We start from the raw sequence: 13,834 nt of genomic DNA, 5'->3' as shown, positions 1-13,834 counted from the left end.
GGGGCCTGTACATGGGCCTCTCACTGTTGTGGCCTCTCCCACTGCAGAGCACAGGCTCTGGACACGCAGGCTCAGCGGCCATGGCTCACGGGCCCAGCCATTCGCGGCATGTGAGATCTTCCCAGACCGGGGCACGAACCCGTGTCCCCTGCATCGGCAGGCAGACTCTCAACCACTGCGCCACCAGGGAAGCCCTCTATTCAGTTTTCAACACACCTGGAAGAGAGAGGAGGATTGGCCTAGGCTGAGTCAAAAACCACCTTGTAAGTAGCACATGGTGGAATATTGTCAGTGATAGTTACCAGGCAGCATGGAGTAAATAAGAGGCAGTTCCCCAAAGAAACGGATTTATTGCCTCACTATGAAAAACTGGGTGACTACCACAAAGGTTTCCAGTAGCCATAACATATTTCTACTCCACCACTGCTCCTGGGAGATGATTCTCTCACTGTTGTAGGGTAGCATTTAGTCTTGATTTCGTCTGCTTTGTGGTCCCGGCGGCAGCAGAGGCTTTTCTCTCCCCTATAGTCTGTCAGAAGAGTCTTAGCTCACAGCGTTGACAGGCTATGTCTTGGTGAGTCTTGCCAGGAGTAGAAGGAAGGATAAAATTCGTAGGAAAATCACCAATGACCTTCCAAGGAGAGAAGAGAAAAGCAGCAAGAAATGCAGACTTTAAAAAAAAAATCATCCTGGATCTAATTCTGAATTATTGATTCACCTTTTTGATTGGTTATTTTCTCCCACAAAGGGAATGGAGAGCATATTGAATGACTTTGTTTTTGCCACTTTGTTATTGTTATGGCTGTTCTTTTTTCCATAAGCCCAAAGCAGAGGGATTTATTGCAAAATTTATATTTACCCAAGATAAAAGAGAAAAACTCAAACCTCGTCAATATTGCAGAAAATATGCATCATTAAATACCTTGAGTGTAAAAGTGGTATCAGGGTTGAGACTGAGAGGGTTTGTAAGTGGGAATGCAGCAAAAAGCGAGAGAGTCTAAACTGAAATTAGAAAGATGTGGGAGAGGAAGCTCTTTGACAAAGATGTCCCTAGAATTCCTTAGACAATGACAGAAAACTGGTTGTAGGGCTTTGGAGGGGACAAATTATCCTGAGGGAAATTGTGAGCAGATTTGTACAGAGTTGCACCAGGTGCGACAGTTATAGCCCAGTGAATTAGAGAACAGTTGAATACACTGAAAAATTGCATAAAATGTCCTACAGTTACATCAGTCAGGGTTCAGTGCAAGGAACAGGAAACACTCTATGCCTTTAATTTAATACATGAAATTTTATGCTCATAAATTATGAGAAGGGAGGAAGAAGTGGGTTCTAAGATGGGCCTCCAGGAACGACTTCCAGAAGAGTTCATAATTTACTTGGAGCTAGCACCTCTAACACTATAAATGGTGGTGTAAGTTCAAGAACACGGCCTATAACTTTGATCCCAAGATTAGTCATCTCTAATAAAGCAGGTCTGTAATGAAGCTGCTGCTGTGGACAACTTCTTCTCATCCCCCAGGAATCTGCGGAATGGACCTACAGCTGTGATCCAGAGATCACAAAGCCAGAAGAAGCTGACCCAACCATTTCTTAACACCTGGACAGCTTGTGAACAGACCCTGGGTCATTGCTGCTGAAAGTAGCTCCCATTTCCATGCATTGCTTGACAGCAGAAAGAACCAAAGAGGAACAGACCGATTCTTTCATCCTTCTTTGTCTCCCATATTTCACAAAGGTGCATTCAAGAATCTTGTTTGCGTCAAGAATCTTAGATTCGCATTAAGAATCTTAGATTCAAGGAAGTCTAAATATTTAGTTTTAGGTTTTCCAGTCTCTCCAATTAGAAGGAAGATAAAAGGGAGCTTAAGAAAGCTAAAGCTAACTTTCAATATCCAGCATATATGGGTGGTATTTATTTATGTGTGTGTGTATATATATGTATTTGTATCATGTATGTGTGTATTTATGCCATGTAAAGCATAATTGTGCCTTATATATTTGTACTGTGTGTGTGTATAGTACTTAATTAACTTGTAACTGAAATGATAAAGTAGGCTTAAAGCTCTTAGGAAAATGACACCTATAGGAAGAAAAAATATATTTATAGTTAGCTCTACTTGTAGCTAAAGAGGATATAGAGAAATGAAGCACTCAAAGCTGACTTTCTGTGTGGCTTAATACTTAATGCATTTATACATAAAACACATGCTAATTTTTAAGGAAAGCTTTCAAAAGTCAATAACCACTACCTTCGGTGGTGCTTTCACTCATTTATTTGTAGATTGTCTTTCTTACTTTCTTAATTTCCCCTTACATCACAGGAACTCTGGCTTAATATAAAGTGCTTGATCTTTGTGAGGTATCAGCTTGCCCTTTTGCTAATCCTCTCCTTTATGCAGCAATATTAAAATGAATATAACCACAGTGAGCTAATTTTTACCTAATTTCCTAATCCTAGGGAGCAAGACAAGGGAATGTAGTTTGACCTCAATAAAACAAAATGTATTTGTATTAATGGCATACTAGAGAAAATCCATTAAAGTTGTTTCAGATGATAAAAAATTGTTGAGATTTTCAGGCCATGTTAAGGTTTTTTTAGTATAAAATAACTCTAATTTTCTTATCATTGGAATAAAATTAAAGTGCGGGTGTTTTAAATTTATTTATTTTTGGCTCTGTTGGGTCTTCATCGCTGCGCCTGGGGTTTTGTTGCAGCGAGCTGGGGCTAGTCTTCATTGCAGTGCACGTACTTATTGCGGTGGCTTCTCTTGTTGCGGAGCATAGGCTCTAGGCGCAGGGGCTTCAGTAGTTGTGGCACACAGGTTCAGTAGTTGTGGCTCACGGGCTCTAGAGCACAGGCTCAGTAGTTGTGGCGCATGGGCTTAGTTGCTCTGTGGCATGTGGGATCTTCCTGGACCAGGGCTCGAACCCATGTCCCCTTCATTGGTAGGCAGATTCTTAACCACTGTGCCACCAGGGAAGTCCTAAAGTGCACTTCTTTCTCATTTCTCTCGTTGGAAAAAAAGTGCAAGAGTTTGGGTTAACCACGCTACTGAACTGAATATATAAGAATGTAAGCGAAGCTTTTTAATTTGCGAGGGCAATTCATCCAGGAGACAGATTCGTTTGAGGCTATTCTTTATCAGTATTTTTTGAGTCTAGAGAAACAGTACATCAGAGAAGGAAGACTCATGTTTGAAGAGTAAAGGTTCCCAGATGTCTCAGATAAAAACAAATGAACAATCATAAATATTAGTAACTTTTTATAAAATGAGGCCATAAGACAGATTGGGAAGGAATGCTTTGTGGTTGTTGCCACTGGGGGGGGGGGGATTTTTAATGGGCTTTTCTACTCAATAGGAGATAAAGGCCATATTTAGCTCCCTTCTCCTGACTGAGAGAGTGTTTCAAGCACCCTTTCCTCACTGCAGGCCAAGAATATGCATCAGGAAGACCCACAACAGAAGGCTGTCAGAGCTAGACAGAGAAAAGCCATTCTGGGTTAATAAATAATTCGTGGCAAGCATTTTACAGAGCACGAGGAAATATACTTAGGGATAAAAAATGGATACATAATTTTAAGTCCAGTCAACTTTCAGCAAGTCCATTAATGGAGATTGGAAATGATATCCTGATGCAAAGAAGTGTCATCCCAGAACAGGGCAACGTGTGGCCAGGAAATGGGGACACGGTGGAAGAAACTGGCTAGCTAGCTGTTTAAAATTCTCTCCCTTGGTATTTCACTTTTCTAAATTTCCCACCCCGCCCTTGCATGTGACCAAGTTCTGGCCAATGGCATGTGGATAAAAGGGATGCGTGCCATTTTCAGGCATAGCTCATACTCCTCGCATGAGAACATGCAGATACTTCTCAAATTTTGCGTACTGGCTGCTCTGCATCTAGAGATTCCTGTAAAGGCTCTGACGTTCAGCCTCTACATTACAGCCCCAAAGGGCCACCAGTGGGAAGGAGCCTGGTCCTTCAGTGATTGTACGGAGTGGACCACCCTGCCATCTCACTGAATCTACATTGATGGTGACCTGAACAAGACAGACACCCTTATTGGTTTAAGGCACTTACAATCTGTCGGTTGTTCATTGCAACAATCAGCCTAACTAATAAATCACACAAGAGGAACAGCAGAACTTGAAAAATGCAAGGAAAGGTGTTCAGACCAAAATACAGAATAGAAACTAGAATAGAATAGAGACGTACCAATAAGGATTTCCTGGCAAAAATCCTTAGATACTCTTTACAATGACAAACTATGAAATTTGGTCAAATTTATTCTAAAATTTTCTTTTTTTTTAGGTTTACTTATTCTTTCTTGACTTTTTGTATTCCCTAGAGTGTTCTAAGTTAAAGACCCTCTCCGGGTTTTGTCAAATTCCCTGAGGTAAGGTTCTGATGCCCCAAGTAGATAATATTTTTTGGATATACTCTGTACACTACTATGAATGCATGCTATGATGCTGTCAAAATCATTAATTCTTTCATTCAGTCACTCAATCAACAAACAAAAAACGAGCAACATATGTGCTAGGTGTAGTGGTTGGGTAGGTGGGAGAGAAGGAATTCTCCCTTCCACGGGTCGTGACCCGAGAACTCCACCTGTGTTCCACACCCCTTTATTAGGAATCCTTTTCAATTCAATGCAGCATCTTGAATGGTTGCTTCTGAGTTAGTTACTATAACTAGAACTTTGCTCACTTTACTCTAAGATACTCACATCTTAGACACTCAGCAGTTTCACACAAAAAAACAAAAAACAAAAAACCCACAAAGAATGTAAAGATGAGATTTCAGTGAAAAGCAAAGTAAAGGTTGGTAACCTCAGTTTTCATCATGATTTTTGGGTTTTCCCATGTTATTAGTCCCTGTAGATTATTATACCTACTTGAGTAAAACAGCTAAGCTGAGTTACCTAGGATTTACAAATAGGATGTTTATTGGTCTTGAGTAAGAAGACAAGTCAGAAGAAAATATCTTTCATACAGGTTTATAAATAGTTTCTTTCAAGTCCAAATGTTGGAGCAGCAATTGTGCTGCAGACATTTTTGAATGTGAAATTGAGCTTTTGTTGCTTGAAAAGAAGAATGAGTCACTTTTTATACAAATAACCAAGCAAAACACCAAGGATCTTGATATAGAATCAGCAAATCAATTTTTACACAAGCCCTTCTCCTTCCAACAAAATCACATAATTTTTCTTCTTTAAAGCCAATATTAGTTAGATTTCCCTATGACTTCTACTAGTGTTTTCCTCCAATGTCTTTACTAAAAAGAAGCATTTCTTTAGATATTGTAATTATCCTTGGTTACTTTTTTTTTTAATTGGGGTATGGTTGTTTTACAATGTTGTATTAGTTTCTACTGTACAGCGAAATGAAGTAGAGTTCCCTGTGCTATAAAACAGGTTCTTATTAGTTATCTATTTTATACATATTAGTGTATATATGTCAATCCCAATCTCCCTTGCTTACGGTTTTTCTCATTAAAGTTTGTTTTATGTTCTTTATGTAGATTACATTTAAAAATTCAGTTTCTTGACTAAATATATATATTGAACACTGTGCCAGGAATGTACTAATGACCTCAAAAAAGTTATGGTTTTCACCTCATGGAACAGGGATGATGATATTCATCAAAGAATCAAGCAAATAAATTCAAATGACTACTTCGATAAGTATAATGAAGGAGAAACACGTGAAAAAAATGAAACCTGGTGAGTGAGCTGAGTGAGACCTTTCCTGTAGGATGTGATCACAGAGCTGAAATCTGAAGGAAGGGCTGGAGTTTCCCTAACAAGTTGGGAGGTGGGGTTCATCCGTGGGTAGGAGATGGAGATAGATTTTCAGTGTGTTCGAAGTCTCGGAGATGGAAGGAAGTGAGGACTGTTGGAGAAGTTGCAGGGAGGGGCATATGGTGGATGACAGAGAGAGGAGATGGAAGCAGGGGAGTCCCTGGAAGGAAAAGACTTACGAGATCGTGAGGTACCAGAGGGTGGAGGCACAAGGTTGTTTTTTACCCCAATAATAATTAAAAGCCATTGACAGAATTAAGAAGGAAACTGGGGGTGGAGGGTCCATTTAAAATGATATAATTTGTCTATCGTTTGTTTTTTCAGTTCAAGCTACTATTTGTTAGAAAATTATAGTATTTCCTATTGTTACATACAGTCAAACACACCAAAGTACCCAGATAGGAGCTACCCCAGACATAAAAATAGGGTTGATTTTACTCTCCACAGGAGCAAGAGTGTATTCTCTTTTCAGAAACAACAGGATTCTGAAATGAAGTATGAAGCTATAATTTGTGCATAATGAAACCTTCCCCAAAACAGAGATAAATCAGTCTATTCTAAAATATAAATTGCTTACTTGAAGGACCTTTGAGGTCTTTTCATTATCACCTTGGGTAAGACCCTTCATCTTGAAGGGAGATTGAGTGTTGTGTTTAGGAAAACACTTTGAAGATGGTTATGTTATATTCCCAGTGGATTGAAAGCTACAGTTTCCATTAAATTATGTAAAATAGATCAGAGAAACTTAATGTTCGTGGTGATCTATACCCATAGATTAAAGTTTGCTGGTACATGTGCAATAAAAAGATTGAATAATGAATTATTTCTTGATATTTCACATAAAAAGAAAGGGGCTTTTATCAGTTACCTTAGTGTCTAGACCAAAAATGTAATCATGGATTGGAAGGATAGGATTGGTGTGATTTCTGCTAAGCAGAGGCAGTGGAGGGTTTCATTTCTCTGAGAGTTTCTGCCTTAGAGAAGGACGCTTGGCTGATAACAGGGACAGCAATTTGGTGAAAGTGATGTCTTCAATCTAATGCCTAATCTGTTACAAAGCAGGTGGCCTTCAGTGTTTGGGAACACCATGGCAGTGAAGCTGACAAAGAACCAAAGGGAAGAATGTGATGCTATTAGGGACAGTCTGGAGTTTTATGCACAGCCAAGAGATGATTGTTCTTTCTTATTGTTTGAGCATTGATTTATATGTTTGGTGCATAGTTTTTTCTTGTTCTCTAATTTATATTTCTTGATTCTATTTTTCCTAGAATTCTGTTGTCATATATGCAGATAAGGCGCTTATGTTTTTCATGAAAATGACTTTTCCAGAACTTGTCACCCCACCAGGAGTAGACATCTCCTATTTGTGCTGCTTGAGAAGGGGAGTGTGTTCAACATCACCTTTGGATGGGCTCTTAGTTTCTTGACAGACTTCATCCTGTGGGACGTTTTACTCATTCATCACAGTAGGTTCCCCTCCTACATTCAAGGGCTCATCTCTCTCTCTCTCTCTTTGATAATTTTAAGGTGTTATCAGAGAAAAATACTGGTTCCTTTCCTATAAGGTTTGTATTAAGTGCAGACACATGGAATCCTAGCCTTCCTAAAGTGAATAAAATCTTGGAGGTCATCTCATTCAACCTCCTGGTTTTAAGAATTTGAGGTAAATAAGGTTTTAGTATATACTGCCTAATGAAAAGACTTCTGAACTTGAAGCCAGAAAAACTTGTTTGTGATCCATTCATTCACACTGTCTACTGTTTGCCTGGCCTTTAGTCTACACAGTGCTTGGCAGTGAGGATATTAAGGGAAGACAGTAATGATCTCTGTTTTCAAGAAGCCAAAAACTAATGAATAAGAAAGACACACTAATCTGTAATTTGTATAGACAAATTATATAAACAGAGACTCTGTTTCCTTATCTTTTAATTGGCAATAACAATAACAATGGTAATCTCTTAGCATTAGACTGGGGAGGAGGGAAGAACAAACAAGGTGGACAGAAGGTCCTTTACAAATCCCCTTCCTTTCTAAAACAGGGCAGGGAACTGAAGAACAGACCTGGGCAGGGTAGATAAGGAAGAGGGTCTCTCACCCTCCTTTCTGTGGAAAGTAGAGAAAAGATTGCCACTGAATTTCAAGCCTCTTCTCCCTGAGTCTCTGGCCCCTGGCTAAAGCTAGGGTTTTTTTTAGTGCTATGCTTTGGAAGTTTGTTTGGGGGAAAGACCATTGGTTTTGCTGTAAAAGGAGCCGAGCTGAGTTTGAATCCTGATTGCACCTATTAGCTGTTTGACTTTGGGCAAGCTTTAATATTTCCTGAACTCTGTTTTTTTCATCAGTAGAATGGGGTGTTAGGGCACAAGTACACTTTGGCTACAAGAAAGATATATAAATCATTTCTTTCAGGATTAATCTTTTACCTAAATGGAGTTAGTTGAGTGGTATGATTTGAGAGAAGGCCTAAGATATCATTCAGTATTTCTCAAAATGCCACCAGTTACGGGGTATAAAATAATACAAACAATGGAAAACTCTTTTCTTATAAAGTAAATATACACCTACTTTTTAATTCAGATTGCCCCAAATGATGAAGACATATGTCCACACAAAAATTTCTCCATGAATATTCAGAGCAGTTTTATTCATATCAGCCTCAAATTGTAAACAACACAAATGTCTATTAACAAGTGAATGGATAAACAAACTGTGGTATATCCATGCGATGGAATACTACTCAGCAATAAAAAAAAGGAATGAACAGCTGAATGCATTTGCAGCAACATGGATAATCCTCAAAAATACTATGCAGGGCTTCCCTGGTGGCGCAGTGGTTGAGAGTCCGCCTGCTGATGCAGGGCACACGGGTTCGTGACCCGGTCCGGGAAGATCCCACATGCCACAGAGCGGCTGGGCCCGTGAGCCATGGCCGCTGAGCCTGCGTGTCCAGAGCCTGCAAAGGGAGAGGCCACAACAGTGAGAGGCCCATGTACTGCAAAATGAAAAAAAAAAAAAAAAAAAAAAAAAAAATACTATGCAAAGTGGAAGAAGCCAGGTACTAAAAAAATATATACTGTATGACTCTTTATATGAACTTGAAAAGTAGCCCAAACTAATCTCTAGTGATAGAACTTAGAGAAGTGGTTATTTATGGGAAGGTTAGAATCGACTGGAAGGTAACATGAGGAAACTTTCTGTTGTGGTCTAAATCTTCACTAGAGTGGTGGTTACATGAGTGTATATAATATCAAAACTCTTCAAATTTTGCCCTTAAGACCTGTGTGTTTTTTTTGTGGTATGCGGGCCTCTCACTGTTGTGGCCTCTCCCGTTGCGGAGCGCAGGCTCCAGACGCGCAGGCTCAGCGGCCATGGCTCACGGGCCCAGCCACTCCGCGGCATGTGGGATCTTCCCGGACCGGGGCACGAACCTGTGTCCCCTGCATCCGCTGGCGGACTCTCAACCACTGTGCCACCAGGGAAGCCCAAGACCTGTGTTTTTTATGTAATGTACTTTATGTATGTAAAGTTTACCTTAATAAAAATATATCTACCAATTAAAGATCCATTCAACTTGGCAAGTTAAATCAACTTGGTGAGTTAAAGAAGAGTTAAGCAAGAAGCATAGTGGTCATTCCCTTCTTAGTGTGGATTAATTTATTGCTAACTGCTTTGTTGACCAAGGGCAAGTTTAGAATTGGAAACATCTCTGTTGAGGGTAATCTTGGAGTTAGGGAGTCATGCTGAAACTCTGAAAACAGAACTTGCAATTTAATAAGTGTATGGCTCTAAAGACCAGCCTAAAATATATTTGGAGTGATCGGTCTCATCTGAGATGGTGCATGTCTGCCAGGAGAATGAGCTCCTCGGATCATCAATTACAGGGAGCATAATTGACAGAGGTCCCCAGATGTGGAGCTCTGAAATTCATCACCCAGTTTGTGCTGAGGCCACACCTCCTACAGGCTGCTCTCAGCCAGTGACTGAGCTCTCCTGGGATACTAAGGCAAGCCTATCCCTGGGAGATGTGGGACTCCTCTGATGGGTAACTTTGGCTTGAGGCCCTTTCTACCCACCTCCTATTCTCCCCGCACCCACCTCCCATGGCCCTGCCAAACTTTCCTTAGAAGCTACTGCACAGTAAGACACGTCCCTCCAACCTTCCTCCCTCCCTTCTCTCTCCTCCCTCTCCACTCGGGCAGACCTGAATCAAGGTTTTACTGCCTTCCCAGCATCTTCCCATTTTCTCTTATAGGTAGGTCTGTAATAAATTTCTTAAATGTCATTCTGTCTTAATATCTGCTTCTTGAAAGGTCTGACTAAAAACATCCATGTTATGTACGTATATTGGGTGGAGGAAAGCGATCGGAATCACGCAGCATCTTCTAACCATACCCCACCCCGCTGGCCTATCTCTGCTGCATACCCACGGGTTTACAGAATCAGGCTTCAGACACCTTGACAACATTATAAAACATTCGCTAGGCCCCCTCATGTTCCTTTTTACAATAAATCTGTAGCAGAAGGCACGGAAAAGCTGTAGCGAAAGAACAGTTCTTATGCTGTTCATGATACTGAATTAAAGCTAAACTTCCACCTGCTTTAAATCTTGCCTAATTTTTTCAGGCCTTGTGTTAGCTTCTGTAGTTGTAATGTGTGGTTTTATTATGATATAGCATAAATCTAACTCTGGCTTAGGTGTACCTCTAGATTTCTTCCTTAATAGATAAACCCATTAACAACTTCAACCATTAAAAGAAGAATCAAAGTAAATGTAAGGGTTTAGTGATCTCTGGGAATATATAATAGAGAAACCTGGGGATATTTTATTTTTGAAGCAAGAGATTTTTCACTTGCAATTTGATTTTAAGAAGATACATTATTTCTCTCTGAGAATAAAGTTTAAAAGTCCCCTTGTAGGGTAACGTTTGAGTGAGCTGATTTTGGTACACAGAATATTAAGGGTAGCGCTTGCTTAGGATTATTCGTTAACAAGGCATTTTAAAATATACTCTTCTTTTTTCAAGTTGTGAGGTGATGCCTACTGAATCTAATGACTTGATTTCATCCCCTCAGAAGATTTGGGGCAGGTTAGAGTTAATCCTGTCAGAGACCATGGTCTAAAACAATGTGAGAACTCTATCATAAAGTAAGAATGATTTGTGCTTTAGTAGGAAGGGCTCTTTTTTATTTATTTTTTTTTTTTGCGGTACGCGGGCCTCTCGCTCTTGTGGCCTCTCGTGTTGCGGAGCACAGGTTCCGGACGCGCAGGCTCAGCGGCCATGGCTCACGGGCCCAGCCGCTCCGTGGCATGTGGGATCTTCCCGGACCGGGGCACGAACCCGTGTCCCCTGCGTCGACAGGTGGACTCTCAGCCACTGCACCACCAGGGAAGCCTGAAAGGGCTCTCTTTACAAGGAGACTTGAGTGTATGTAAAATATTTCTGGAAAGATACATTCAAAGCTGTCAACACTGATTGCTACAGAGAACTAGGACAGAGACCTGGACTTGATAGGAAATTTACACTTTGTATACTATAACCCCGTTTGCTGTTTTTTTTTTTTTTTAAAATTAAACCATGTGAGTAACTTGCTTTTTAATAAATAAAAAATGTTCAAATAAAATCTAGGACATGCAACAAACGATATAATAGGGGTATAATTTTGGTGAATTTGGCTTACAGTTACAAATGGAGATCAGAAAAATGACTGGATGGACACTTTCCTGCTAACCTTTAGAAGAAAGAGGGTGACTATTGCAAGAGAACCAAGAAGGGGATTGTTCAGTTATGATGTATTTAAAAAGACTTTTTATACAAGTCATGGTTGTAATTCTGTAACTGAGTCATTTGGTGTCTGCTGGTGATTCACAACTTACTGGATACTCTGGTTAAAATGTCAACATCGCTTAGAATGAAAATGCAGAGGTATCAAAGAGAGAAATGCAATATTTTGGGGAAATCAGCAGACCATTACTCTGTGACCAAGCTCTGTTAAGTGAGCATGATCTCATAGTTTTTTGCAGTATATGAGATTGTGATTAATATCATGCATGATGAAAGCTAATGCTCTGTATTTCTATTCATGATTCTATAACCACAGATTTTTTTTTAATTAACATGAAAACACACAGGATGAAGTTTAAAGGATGCTTACACACTGAGAAGCAACTTTATTAAATGGGGTTCCATGTTTGTTTTCTTTCATCAGGTTCCAGAAATCCTATTAATTTTAGAAATCTACAGCTGATCTTTTAAAAAACCAACAAAAGGATCTAAAAATCCAGCTGTGTTCTCTTTTGTTTTATTTCCTATTGGAACTAAACTGCAAAACTGTATGATTCATAGAGCAGGATGCAATTCAGCTGGTTCTCTCACCATCCTGGTATAGATCCAGTGGGGGAGGCCTTGAACATGGACGAGAAGATTATCTTAGTAAATCTGTAACTCATTGATGTTAGCAAATTTGCCCCTAATCTCTTTGTGCCTCATTTTCTTACCTCTCTCTCCATTTTCTAAAGCATTTGTGAAATTAATGAGATGATAGATTATTGAGAAAGTGTTTTAAATTCTTAGGGAAACATGTAATCTGTGAAGTGAGTAGAATGGTAGCCCCCAGAAAGCTACATCTACCCAGAACCTGTGAGTGAGAGCTTAGTTGCAAAAAAGGTCTTTGCAGATGTATTTAAGTTACAGATCTTGAGATGAGATCGTTCTGGATTCCTTTCTGGACTCTAAATCCAACGACAAGTGTACTTATAGAAGACAGAAGAGAACAGGACACAGAGAAGGAGACCATGTGAACATAGAGGCAGAGATTGGCGTGATGTAGCCACAAGCCAAGGAACACCTGGAGCCACCAGGAGCTTGGAGAGGCCAGGAAGGATTCTTCCCTAAAGCCTTAAGAGGGAATGTGGCTCCACCAACACCTTGATTTCTGACTTCTGGCCTCCAAAACTCCAGAATAACTCTCTAATTTGAAGCCATCGAGTTTGTGGTAATTTGTTATGGCAAACACAGGAAACCAATACCCTCTGATTCTAAGTTATCATTGTTATCTACCTTGATAATGTTATTAAGCTTGTGAGAATTATATGAAAATTTATAAAAGTGCTACTATAATGGTGGCATGATGTATGACAGGTTCTCAAGTGGGGTGAGTTTGCTCCCAAGAGACATTTGGCAGCATCTAGAGATGTTTCTGTTGTCATAAGTCGGGGAGGGTGCTATTGGTATCTAGTGGGAAGAGCCAGGGGTGCTGCTAAGCATTCTGCAATACATGGGACAGCCCCTGTCCCCAAACAAAGAATTATCCTGCCTACAATGTCAATAGTGTGGAGGCTGAGAAATCCTAATGTGTGAGAAAGCCTAACACTGTGAGATTAAAACCTTACCTCTGCCACGAATTTGTGAACAAGATGATTTACGCCAGGCAATAAAATGTCTTGGAGCTTTTTAGTTTTTTCTTCTTTAAAGCATGATGACACTAATACCTGCCAGAGCTTTATAAAATTCCAATGAGATAGTGTTGGTCAAAGAATTTTATACTTTGAGATCTTTAATAGTAACGTAGAGGCTTTCATAATTATTATCCCTATATTTCTTTAGTGAAACAAATGCAAACCTTTGATTTTTTTAATAGATTTATTTATTTATTTATTTTTGTCTGCGTTGGGTCTTCGTTTCTGCTTGCAGGCTTTCTTTAGTTGCAGTGAGTGGGGGCCATTCTTCCTTGCGGTGCATGGGCTTCTCATTGCGGTGGCTTCTTGCGTTGCGGAGCGTGGGCTCTAGGTGCGTGGGCTCAGCAGTTGTGGCTCGCAGGCCCTAGAGCGCAGGCTCAGTTAGCTGTGGTGCATGGGCTTAGTTGCTCTGCAGCATGTGGGATCTTCCCGGACCAGGGATTGAACTGGTGTCCCTTGCATTGGCAGGCAGATTCTTAACCACTGCGCCACCAGGGAAGTGCCAAACCTTTGATTTTTAATGAATGTAGTTAGGAAGTCCACAATGAATGGATGCACTGAGCCACAGGAGACTC

This window comes from Neophocaena asiaeorientalis, unplaced genomic scaffold (assembly GCF_003031525.2).
Source record: "Neophocaena asiaeorientalis asiaeorientalis breed wild unplaced genomic scaffold, Neophocaena_asiaeorientalis_V1.1 scaffold134, whole genome shotgun sequence".
Lineage (NCBI taxonomy): Eukaryota > Metazoa > Chordata > Mammalia > Artiodactyla > Phocoenidae > Neophocaena > Neophocaena asiaeorientalis.
Note: the sequence above shows the minus strand (reverse complement) of the source record.